The sequence below is a fragment of the Cetorhinus maximus genome, chromosome 2 (assembly GCF_964194155.1).
Source record: "Cetorhinus maximus chromosome 2, sCetMax3.hap1.1, whole genome shotgun sequence".
Taxonomy (NCBI): Eukaryota; Metazoa; Chordata; class Chondrichthyes; order Lamniformes; family Cetorhinidae; genus Cetorhinus; species Cetorhinus maximus.
Genome location: NC_135880.1, coordinates 13397172 through 13410508, shown reverse-complemented (window position 1 = coordinate 13410508; position 13337 = coordinate 13397172). Strand labels below are relative to the sequence as shown.

The 13337-nt window shown below is 47.1% G+C and overlaps 1 protein-coding gene across 1 annotated transcript in view; it reads right to left on the bottom strand.

Moving 5' to 3' along the window:
* palld (palladin, cytoskeletal associated protein) overlaps positions 1–13337 on the bottom strand; it is a 436835-nt gene that overhangs the window by 305586 nt on the left and 117912 nt on the right. The window lies entirely within an intron of this gene.

The following is a 13337-nucleotide window of genomic DNA, read 5'->3' as shown; positions in this document are numbered from 1 at the left end:
GCTCTCCAGACTCACAACATCCAGTCAGGTCAAATTAGAAAATGCAAACCCAAAATAGGAGAGAATTTCAAGGATCAGATGACGGAGGCCATGGATTGAAAACTCCGACTCATGGATACAGCCAAGCTTAATAAATGCAAAAATGCTGCAGATGCTGGAAGTCTGAAAGAAAATCATAACCATCGCCACCATTTTCTCAGAGAGCGGGTGGAACAGTGATTCACTTGCACTTCTTTCAGTTTACTATGCTATATTCGCTACTTAGGATGTGGGCTCCTCTGGGGAATCAGAGTGTGGACTGGCTGACTGCTTTGCGGGGAACACCTCCGTTCCATCCACAAGCATGACCCCGAGCTTCCGGTCACCTGTCATTTCAATTCTCTCCTTTGCTCCCACTCTGACCTCTCTGTCCTTGGCCTGCTACAGTGAACCAACGAAGCTCAAAATCAGCTCGAGGAACTGCTCCTCATCTTTTGGTTAGACACTTTACAGCCTTCCAGACTTAATTTTGAGCTTGACAATTCCTCCCCATCTCCCTCATTTTTTTCAGACAGCAGAGCCAGGTAACAGTTTTGCTATTCTCTTTTACATCTCCCTCGTGACCTGTGTTTCTTTACTTGTCCCCATTACCATCTCCGTTTGCCCTGCACCATCAACCAGTTCGGACCAGTACTCTTTATTTCCCAGGGTCCCCGCCTTGCTCATTGCTTCTGTAGCTGGTTCAAATTTGCCACATCTCCTGGTTCTGACGATGGATCATCCACCTCAAACATTAGCTCTCTGTTTCTCCCTTCATGGATGCTTCCTGGCCTGCTGAGTGTTGCCAGCATTTTCTGTTTTTATTAGGCTAATATTGATCAAAAACGCTATTATCTGATTGGATGACTTTGAATGTCTGTCAAATGGCCTTTTCCCCCATCACAATCTCCAAAATTTTTCACAACTAATAAACTGAACATGAAAAGAAACAGCCAGCTTCTAGTATTAAAAACCCACAATTTTTATTCCAACAGTGACCTGGAGATTAATCTTATTTTTTATTCATTCACGGGATGCGGGCTTCGCTGGCTGGGCCAGCATTTATTGCCCGTCCCTAATTGCCCTTGAGAAGGTGGTGGTGAGCTGCCTTCTTGAGCCGCTGCAGTCCTACCACTGTAGGTACTCCCACAGTGCTGTTAGGGAGCCGGTTCCAGGATTCTGACCCAGTGACAGTGAAGGAATGGTGAGTGACTTGGAGAGGAACTTCCAGATGGTGGAGTTCCCATGCGTCTGCTGCCTTCGTCCTTTGAGGTGGTACAGGTCGTGGGTTTGGAAGGTGCTGTCGAAGGAGCCTTGGTGAGTTGCTTGTAGATGGTGCACACTGCTGCTACTGTACGTCAATAATCAAAATCAATAGGAAACCCCAGGCTATGCCAGCACAGGACCTGCTATGGAAAGCCTAGGCTGTAGGGAAAGACAGGGATAAGATAATCTTAGTCTCCACTACCTGTTTCATGAGGGGGGAAATCTGCCCCAAACACCCTGACCTACATCAGAGAGTGTGTGGCTGGATGCAGGCAGGACACAAGACAGAATTATGGCCAGAAACCTGTGGTGTGACTAAAGTGATTGGCTGTGAAACACCTTTGTAATGGAGACATCCATGGTCTGTTCTGGTAACTCCTTTTTGCAATGTTGTAGCCGTGGCTGCTGTATTCTTTCGAGCGCTAGACTTCCTCCAATTCAGACCTCTTGCGCAACCCCTGCTCCCGTCGCCTCAACATTGGCTGTTGTGCCATCTGGGCCTTAAGCTGTCAAATTCCCTCCCCAAGCCACCATTCCCTCTTCTATGGCACAGCTTAAAATCTGTCCGACATCATTTTGAACACCCATCCTCATGTCTCCTTCTTTGGCTCAGTGTCTACTTATGTCTGATTTATACTCCCGGGAAGTGATCTTGGAATGTTTTACCATGTCAAAGGCTCTATATAAATGCGAGTTGTTGTTTTGTGATTTTAAGCACCACAAAACAGGAACTAAATCATCGCTTAAGGAAATGAGAAAGAATTCTCACAACCCTGCAAGTTAACTCAAACTCAGATGAGAGCATGACCACTCCTACCTTAGCTCAGGTTAATGATTGACAGTTTCCAATAATGGAAAGTGCTTACATTTCTTTTCTGAAAGCAGATGATAAAAAATTCAGAAGTGTAATCAATGATTCAATTGTTTGTTGTGCTGTTCACATGGTGACACAAACTGTTGTTTATCTGTGGGACCATCTTGCAATCTCCCAATCCGATTTCAAATAACCACATGTGTATAGAATAACACGAGGTTATCACCCAAATTCATACCATTGACAATTAGGTACATTCACTGTTTACTTTTCCACCGATTTACGTTGTATCGGATTTACAACACAGGGGTAGGCCATTTGGCCCAACTGGTCTCTACCTGCTCCATGAGTGTCCTCTCCTTTCTTAAGCCTATGTTCTCTTCCCTCTTGCGCACTTACCTTGGACAGATTCAATTGCAGTTCCAAAAGGGAATTAGATAAACATCTGAAGGGGAAACATTTGCAGGGCTATGGGGAAAAGACTAGCGAGCGGGCACTGACATGACAGGTCAAATAGTCTTTTCCTGTGCCGTTACCATTCTATCATGCTATCTAGCTTTCCCTCAAATGCATCTAAGCTACTCGTCTCCTTATGGTAGCGAGCTCCACGTTCTCACCACTCCAAGTCTCTTTTGAATTCCCCTTTTGATTTCTTGGTGACTATCTTATAAATTAACATCATGCCTTATTAATGGCTAGAAAATTGTGCTCAGCGGATGGTTGAATTTCCAATCTGCGATCTCAAAGTGGGATCCCAGGCAAGGCTCCATTCTTGCAGAGGGATTTGGAAAATGATCTCCGTGGCGTTTGGTGCGAGACAAGAAGGTGGAAATCAGCTTGTGCGCTCGAATGCAAGGGGTGGGGGACGAGATTGTGGTGTGACTGCACATGCAAATGCAATGGTAACACGTTCAAAATACTTAGGGTCCTTTGATAAGCGGGATGAAGGTGTCCAGGCAGTCACAGGAAATACAAACAAAAATGGGATAAAGTCTTTTTTAAAAATTCATTCATGGGAAGGGGGCATTGCTGGCTAGGCCAGCATTTATTGCCCCTCCCTAATTGCCCTTGAGAACTGAGTGGCCTGCTCTGCCATTTCAGAGGGCAGTTAGGAGTCAAGCACCTTGCTATGGGTCTGAAGTCACACATAGGCCAGACCAGGTAAGGACGGCAGATTTCCTTCCCTAAAGGACATCGGTGAACCAGGCGGGTTTTTACAACAATCATTATTAGACTTTTAATTCTAGACCGAATTCAAATTTCACCATCTGCTATGGTGGGGTTTGAACCCAGGTCCCCAGACCATTACCCTGGGTCTCTAGACTAGTAGTCCAGTGTCTATGCCATCAACTCCCCCACATACATCCAATAAATATACAGAACAATATTCAATAAATGTAGAGAACAAAATAAATTCCCTTTGAATGTTCCTGTTACATAGGATCTACAGTGCAGACCATACCAGTATTTATGCCCCGCCTCTCACGTCCGACTTCACATCGGCCAGTTGGTATTTCCTTCTCCTTCACGCGTTTACTTAGTTTCTTCTTAAAACGTATCTATGCTACTCACTTCCCAAATTCCACGTTCTAACCACCCTCTGGCTAAAAAGGATTCTCTGGAATTCCCTATTGGATATTTAAAGCCCTCCATGCTGCCCTCACCCTCAGCTGGAAACATCTTTTCCATGGTCACTCTAACAAACCCTTTCCTAATCTTAAGGAGCTCGATCGGGTCACTCCATGTCCTTCTCTCTTCTAGAGCAGAGTGCACCAGGCCATTCAATCTTCCCAAATGGTCATAGCTTCTCAGTTCGGGTGAATCTTTTTTGCACCTTTGCCAGTGCCTTGGTGCCCTTTCTATAAAACAGACACCTGACTGTTTCTGCTCACAGACATTATTAATTATTACCCATCTGGGATTTCATTAGTTTCCAATTGAACTATTTTGCAGACAAGTAATTTATGTCAAACGAAAGATGGTATAGAAACCATGGCTGGGATTTTACCGGCCCACCCATGATGATGTCCGCTGGCGTCAAGGTTGGAAAATCCCGCCCCATAAGTTTGCAGAGCAGGTTGAAGCCATTTGGCCCATCGTGCCTGCACCAGCCCCCTCCTCAAGCAATCCAAAGCTAATCCCAATGTTCCCTCTCTCTCCCCCTCTCTCCTTCTCCCTCTCTCTCTCTCTCTCCACAGCATTGCATTAAATATTTCTCCACTTTTTCTTTAAAAAGTGCTCTGGTCTCCGCTGGCAAAGCATTCCATACACCAACAACCCCCTGTGGAAGGAACTCTCCCCTAGCCCCCTGACTTGTTCCCTTAGCGGCTATTTTAAATGAGTGACAACCGCCACCCCCCAACTCCCCCCACCAGCACTCTCTTCTCATCATCGACTCACCATCCGCAGGAAATGATATTTTCCTCTCCAACCCATCAAAACCTTTCATCGTTTTTTAAAAGTTTTTTTAAATTTAACCTCCCCCTCTTCAGTTTCGGTGGAAACAGCCAGAGGCTCGGAGCGATTTTCAACATTAAACCTGGAAGTGATGCCCGTTCGCCAAAGTCCCTTGTCAACCCAACAATTCACCTGGCAGTTAAAAAAGGGCGCCTTTGCCTCTTTGGGGGAACATGCTAAATTTTTGACCGACACCGCAAGAGCGTTTCTCACCCCCGTTGCGTGACAGCCTAGCCTGCAATGCCCAGTGAGCCCTGCCTGCACCAGGTCCAGGCACAGGCCTCTCCGCCATCCCTGTATGCTACTGAACTCATCCCTCGCAAGGAAAAGCAAGTACTTCATACCGTAAAATAGCACAGCACAGAAGGAGGCCATTCGGCCCTCTCAGTTTGCACCACCTTCGTCAAAGAGCTGGTCCGACTGGCTGGTTCTTTTCCATAATATACAGCGCCCTTCACAATCTCAGGACGCCCCACAGCACTTTGCAGCCAGTGGAGTGCTTTTGAAGGGGAGTTATTGGCATCATGTAGAAATGGAGTTATTGGCATCAATGCAGCAGGCGATTTGCATGCAGCAAACTTTTACAAACACCGGTAATAATCAGGTAATTTGTTTGTTTCACCGATTTTGATGACGAGGGATAAATATTGGTGGGACGTGGAAGGAAGTTCCTCGGCTCTTCTCCAAAATAATGGCTGCAGGACCTTTTATGTCTAACTGAGAGGGCAGACAGTGCCACAGTTTAATGCCTAACCTGACAGTACAGCACTCCCTCGGTACTGTACTGGGAGTGGCAGGTTGCATCAAGTGCCCGAACCCACGGCTTGAATCCACAACCTTCCAACTCCCAGGTGAGAGACATGCTGGTGACCTAACCCGCCCGCCCGATTTTCTTTGGGAACAGCGCCGTTGGCTCTGTTCGTGATTTACCGCAACACCAATAATAACATCAATAATCGAACTAAGCAGAGAGTGAGCTGCAGAAGCGGAGCTCACAATGGCGTGAACTCATTCAGCCGTCTGCTAAAATATCGGCGCCCGTCGACGAGGTTGCCGGCGGAATGGAAGAGAAAATTGTGGAATCGAACAGTGTAGAAGGAGATCACTTGGCCCATCGTGCTCGTGCTGGATCTCTCTTAAAGAGCCATCCCATTAGCGCCGCCGCCCCTGGCTCTTTCCGCATAGCCCTGCAAGCCCCTCTTTAAACTACAAACCCAGCGCCTTTCATTGAAGTTGCGTTTGCTCAAGCGATTATTAAGACACTTGAATCTGCGGCGTGCCTCTTGAAGTGGAAAGTGCCTAACAGCAGCTCACCGATATATCATCAAGCCAGAACGAGCTGGAACATTAAGAATCCCTCCCAGCCAAACAGCGAAGAGACTGCTCGGTTTCCTAATACATTCACTCACCCACAGCTCCAGGTGTCCTGAATCTAGGCGAACAGCAGCCAGACTCTCTCCTTCATTTCACTTCCCAGCACAAGTTTGCAAGCCAAGGCACTGCCAGCGATTTAAAAAAAAAATGAGAGAAAAACAAAAAGCCGGTTTCGAGAGCAGGGGGGGGGGGTTTATTTGATGCAGAGTGGACTAAAAAGCCCCAGAGATGTGCGACTTGTTTCAAAGAACAAAGCTTTCTGAAAGAGAGAGAGAGAGAGAGAGAGAAAGAGAGGGAGGGAGGGAGGGAGGAAGCAAGGACGGGGTTTAAATTTCCTGGCTGTGGACCAGCTGTCGTTATTAACTGAGTCAATCGTGGGTGGGGGAGAGGGAGGGAGGGAGGGGATAGCCTGTATCTAAAAATAATATTAGCGAAATGGCTGAGTGATATGGTCCTTGATTTTGCCAGGATTGCGTGCTTCAGAGGTATTGCTCATACCTATAGAAGGACCTTCTGCCTGGAATGCAAATTAAGACTCGCCACCTCTCTCCACTCCTTGGCAACACAAAGCACTACCCACAAACACCCCTACATGAGCTCTACACACCTTTACTGCTACTCGCTGGCCCTCTGCTCTCAGGTGCCCCCCCCCTGTCTAAGGTGGCAGCGGAGGTGTTGACGAGTGACAAGAGACTGAGGTCAATAACTGCACACACAGACAGAGAATCCCACCACTCTGCCTCCAGAAAATAAACTGATTTTATAATACCGCCTTTCACAACAGTTCAAAGCACTTTATTGCTAATTATGTTCTTTATTTGAATTTTAGCCATTGTTATTATGCGAGAAACTCAGCAGCCAATCTGTGCACAGCAAGCTCCCACAAACAGCAACGTGGTAATGACAAGATCAACTGTTTTAATGATGATGGCTGAGATTTAAAGATCAGCCAGGATACAAGGCAATAACACCATTGCTCTTTTTCCAAACTGTGCCATGGGATTTTTTGCATCTACCCAAGAGCACAGTTGTCACCTCGGTTTAATATCTATCTGAAGACAGCGCCTCCAACAGTGTTCCTTAGTAAAGCAATGCACGCGTCAGCCTGGCTTCAGGTACCTGGGTCTCAGGACTGAGACTTGAACCCCCAGCCTTCTGACTCCGAAGCAGGAGTGCTGAGGTACAGCTGACAGTTAGAGGTGGGGCTGGGCTGCTTTAGACAAAAGACATGGGCAAACTTTTCCTTTTCAAGTATTTGTCCAAATCCCTTCTGAAAATTACAGTTGAATCTGCTTCCTCTACACTTTCAGGCCGCACATTCCAGAGCACAAAGGGATATCTGGCATTGCAAGGGTTAATGTGGGACTGGGAGACAGTACCATCCACAGTGTGAGGTAAAGAGACACATGACCTGAGACTAGGGTCAGTTGTGGACTGGACAGAGACGTGTGCAGAAGCAAGCATGGAGTTAGCTTGTTGCTTGGGCTATACCCTGTATATATGCACATGGTTATGTATTATCAATAAACACTTAATTTTCAACCATACTGGACTCAGAACCTCTTCATGAGACCAACTGAACATACAACAGCAACTTGTGTAACAAAAAGAAAATCCTCATCAACTCTTCTGGTTCTTGTACCTATTACCTTAAGTGCCCTTTGATTATTGAACCTCCTGCCATTGGAAAAAGCTATTTGCTCTAACAAAGATTGTCATCATGTTGAAGACCATTATTAAATCTCCCCATAAACCTCTCTACTCCAAGTAGAACAATCTTCTCTCCTGTCCTCTTCTCTGCCACTTCATTGTGGGCTGTGGATCAGCAAACAAATGGAAAAAGAAATGTTTGGGAAGTATTTATTTATGAGAACAGTTCTTGTTTAAGGAAACTTAGGTCTAACAAACTCAGAATTATAAACTAGGCCCAATTTAGAAAATTAGCCTAAATTGGCCTAATTTAGGTAATTGAAGTTTGGAATCTGGGTTTTTGCTCATCACTATCAGCTCATCCATCATCACAACAGCCTGTCCAACTTTCATTCCGTATGGGGAATAGTTCCATCCAGCTTGTGACATATTGGCGTTAAGCACTGAGACACACACCAACTGGATAGGAAACAGATGTGCTCAAACTCTTAACCAGTTATATGCCAATTATCACCTTTAACCAATTTATACTCTGCACAGGAACACTAAAGCATTTTACTTTGGCCTTTAAGAAACAGTCTGATATTTTTCAGGCTTTTTTTTTCAGTCATAATGCTTAGAGGTTTATCTGAACACTTTTATTAGTTAATTATAAAATCCTGCAGATGGGGGAGCAATGGTATACTTGACTGGATGATGAAAAGATATGTTCACTTTCCAATTGGTTTGCTCACTCAAGTTGGACGTGACAGAAATTCATTTTTTGGGGATCTGGGGCTTTCATTGCCCATCCCCAATTGCCCTTGAGAAGGTGGTGGTGAGCCGCCTTCTTGAACCACTGCAATCCATGTAGTGTAGGTGCACCCACAGTGCTGTTTGGGAGGGAGTTCCAGGATTTTGACCCAGCGACAGTGAAGGAACGGCGATATATTTCCAAGTCAGGATGGTGAATGGCTTGGAGGGGAACTTCCAGGTGGTGGCCTTCCCATCTATCTGCTGCCCTTGTCCTTCTAGGTGGTAGTGGTCACGGATTTGGAAGATGCTGTCGAAGGAGCTTTGGTGAATTCCTGCAGTGCATCTTGTAGATGAGCTCCCTCATCCTTGAGTTAAATCCATTGGAAGTCCTGGTTTTCTGCCAGTGGGACACAGGAGATTGGTTTCACATTCTTGGCTCTAGTCCAATGAATCTCGTAAAGTTTAAAGTTGCAGTGGGAGTGAACTTCAGGTGTTCAAACTTTTGATTACATAGACTTCCTTACAGTTTTGCGATTTTTAAAATAAGTGACTTGATTTTCCTTCTACCCCCTGGCCCCGTTTCACCCCAGAAGTAAGCTGCGAATTTCCGATTGCTTTTGGGTTTGATGCCTCTGACAGTGCTGGAGGATTGATCACATGACCCCCTAGACTCTAAGTGCTCCACCCGCCACACTCCCATCATTGGCTGCCTGCCATGTCCATGTTCACCGGGCAAGCCAATTGGAAAGGATTCTTTTCATCACCCAGTCAAGTGTTCCTTTGTTTCCCCCATTTCCTACAGTCTTGTGATTGACAAATAAAAGTGTTTGGAGAAAATGAACAAGCAACACGCCCACGCACACACACGCACACACGCATGTTAGAAACAAGTGGTGAGTTTTTGTCTCTGCTGGCGACAATGTCCTGGAGTCATTGAGTTTAATCTTTCTAACTTGGAGACTGCAGGGCTATTCTGGAGGATTGGTTGTGATGGTCTTCGCACGAACGGAATACGTAAGGATGTCACCCTTATTATGCTCCGCAATTATTCCAACTGCACGCGACTCAATTCTGGCCCCATCATCTACACGTTCAGTCAGCAGCAGCGGGTGTGGGTGGGGCCGGGGACGGGATCATCGATTACACCTTCCACCCCCCCCAGCCCCCAGGTCCTACCAGTAACAGCAGCAACTCGCATTTACATAGCGCATCTAATGCGGTAAAATGTCCTATTTCACATGGGAGGAAATCAGTGGGAGGTGGTGCGCGTAGTGGTGATATCATTGGACTAGTAATTCTCTGGGGACGTGGGTTCACATCCGACCCTGGCAGCTGGTGGAGTTTACAAGTGATTATTGAAGCTGGAATATGTCTCGGGACAGGTGACCGTACAATGATAGTCATAAAAGCCAATTTGGTTCCCTTTAGGGAAGGGAATCCACCATCTTTACCCAGTCTGGCCTACATGTGACTCCAGACCCACAGCAATGTGGTCGACTCTTAGCTGCCCCTCTGAAATGTCCTAGCAAGCAATACAAAGGAAGCTAATACTAAATGGGCTGCAGCAATTCGAGAAGGTGGCTCACCATCACCTTCGAGGGCAACTAGGGATGGGCAACAAATGTTGGCTTTGCCAGCGCCACCCACATTCCTTGAAAGAATAAAAAACAGAGGAGTGTTATCAAAGAAAATTTGACACTGAGCTGCATAAGGAGAAATTAGAACACAGACATGACCAAACGCTTAGTCAAGCAGGTTGATTTTTGTGGGTCGTAAAGGAAGAAAGTGAGACAAAGAGGTGCAGGGAGGGAATTCCAGATCTTAGGGCCATAGCAGCTGAAGATGCAGCCTCCAGCGGCGGAGCAATTCAAATCACGGATGCACAAGAGGGCAGAATTCGAGGAGCGGAGATAACTCGTGGGGCCGAAGGGCCTCTTCCGCACTGTGATCCTGTGATTCTGTTGGAGGAGATTGGATACGGGAGGAGGCAAGGCCATGGAGGGATTCGAAAACAAAGATGAGAATTTTAAAATCAAAGTGCTGCTCAACCAGGAGCCAAAGTAGGTCAGCGTGGTGGTTGAACGGAACTTGGTGTGAGTTACGACATGGGCAGCAGAGGTTTAGATGAGCTGAAGTGTAGAATGTGGGAGAGCAGACAGGAATGGTCAAGTCTGTGAGAGTTTCAGCAGCAGATGAGCTAAGGCATCATTCTTGATGTCACCTGCTCTGAGAATGATTGGGGTGGGGGCCTCTCATTTCCCTCTTGCACGCTATCAATGACTTACTACTTTGTGTCACCTACTGCAAGGAGCAGTGGGGAGGGCGCTGGGTCATTTCCGCAGCTGCCTCTCGCCATGTTTCCAACAGTGGCTCAGAGCACCTTGTTTAACCAGCTGCCAGTGCACATGGCGAGCGGAGGGAGTTCAGTTATGCCAGTAATGCACAATGGTTCATATCACTGGCTGCACCAACTGTAGCGTCATCCGTCCTCTCTTGTACTGTCAGTTATGCAATAACACAGTCACACACACTCATAGACATGTACACACACACACACACACACTCACAGATACACACGGACATATACAATCAGACACACGCACACACACACACACAGATACACAGACAGACACATGTACAATCAGACACAGACACACAGATATACACAGACATATACAGATGCTCACACATGCATTCACACACAGACATGGAGGTACACACACAGACATATACAATCAGACGCTCGCACACAGGTAAACACACAGGCATGCAGATACACACAGACACATGTACAATCAAACACACACACTCAGAAACACACACACATGCACACACACAGACATATAGACACATATATAGTCTGTGACACAGGCACAGACTCCTCCCCCAATACACACACTCAGAAACATACACACACAGACACACAGACACATAAATGTACAGACCACACACACTCAGAAACACGTGTGCACACGCACACACACACATACACACACACACACATGCACACACTCTCATGGGGAGACAGAGGCATTGTGGTATTGTCACTGGACTAAGTATTCCAGAGACCCAGGGCAATGCTCTAGGGACCCGGATTTGACCACGGCAGATGGTAAAATTTGAATTCAATAAAAATCTGGAACTAAAAGTCTGATGATGTCCACAAAACCATCGCCAATTGTTACAAAAACCCATCTGGTTCACTATTGTCCTTTAGGGAAGGAAATCTGCCATCCTTACCTGGTCTGGCCTACATATGACTCCAGACCCACAGCAATGTGGTTGACTCTTAAATACCCTCTGAACAAGGGCAATTAGGGATGGGCAATGAACGCTGGCCTAGCCAACGACAGCCACATCCCCATGAACGAATAAAAAAAACACATGCACACACACTTGGGCCTGATTTTAACTCTTTGAAAGTGGGTGGGTTTTGAATGTGAAATCCCTCAACACCCAGACGCAAACACATAGGGGCAAAAATTTCTCCCCATCGGCGGGGGTGGTGGGGGGGGGGGGGGGGGGGGAGTGCAGGAGTGGGCGTGGGCGGGGCGGGTGAGAGGCCGCCATTTTTTCGTGGGAGCGCCAATTAAGGTCCGCCCAGCGTGACGTCCACACAGAAGCGCTCACTCCCTGTGCGGGCGGGGGTGGTGGGGGGTGGGGGGGTGGTGGGGGATGGCAAATGCAGAAATGCGCTCCGATCGCCCTGAGACTAAGTGCTGCCTCAGGGAGATAGGTTCCCAAAGGGAAAAACTTTTGTTTCGAAAATTTCATTTGCCACCCATGTCCCCTCAAGTGACAATGTCACACGAGTTGGGACATGGACATGACTTTAAGTAAAAGTGAATGTTAATTTTTAAATTCAGTCCTGAAACCTCATCCCGCCCGTGGATGAGGTTTCAATGCTTTGTCAGGTGGTCACCAGCGCTCCCGGCCTGCCCGCCGACCTTAAGGTCCACCAATTGCTTGAATTGATTTTTAAGTGGCCTCAATAGGCCGTTGACAGGTCGGCGGGCGCACAGCTGACTTGGATCCGCCCCCCGCCGACCTGAAAATGCAAATGATGCGGGGTGACGCCGGGAGTTCTGCCCGACATCATCCCGCATCATTTTACACGTCGGCGAGTGGGCCCCGCCCACACTGGCCGGCAGGAAAGTTCTTGCCATAGACACACATACACTGCGATGCACACAGACGCATACACACTCGGACACACTGAGACACACACACACATACACAAATTGTTACATATACACACGCACGCACTCATACAGTCACACACACGCGCACACAACCACAGATGCACACACTCAGGCACACAGCACTCGGTGTACATTGAATAATGAGCATCTGACAGTTAAAATCTGTCTCCTGTTTATCTGAACCAAGTTCTCGATTGACTACTAATCACATCTAGCCGCTGAACAGGAAAAGCCATCACTCCCAGTTATTTACAAATAACATGGTGCTCCATCTTAACATCAGATCTCTAAATAAATCTGGAATTCTGCTATCTCCTGACATCTGCTGAACACACACGGCTTGAAGAATCAGCATCCGCCGGAACAAACTCACTGACCACAACCCTCATTTAGCAACGCTTTTAATGATTAAGCCTCAGTGCACTGAACCCTCTTCAGTCTATTTGATATGCTACATGTTTCTCCGAGTTTCTCCCTTGGCTGCCTCCTAGAGGGGGCAAGTCGGAGGTTTTTGGGCCTGGGAGAGAGCAGCCCCTTGGCAATTCCCGGAGGCTGGGTGCCTGTGAGCAGAGCTCAGAATTCCCAGACCGCTCTGCAAATCCCAGCCAGCTCACCCAGGCTGTGGATCTTTCCATTTTCCACTAAGAGGCTTCGATGAGGCAATGAAACATAGTTGAACCCAGATGGGCTGAGTATCATTGGCTGCTGCTCCTTCGTCCCTCGTGAGGAGAGGGCTTTTTTCCTACAATCCTCATCCGCGGTCCTCAAATTCCAGTCCCTTGAGCGTTCTGGATTTTCATTGCTCCACCATTGGCGATTGT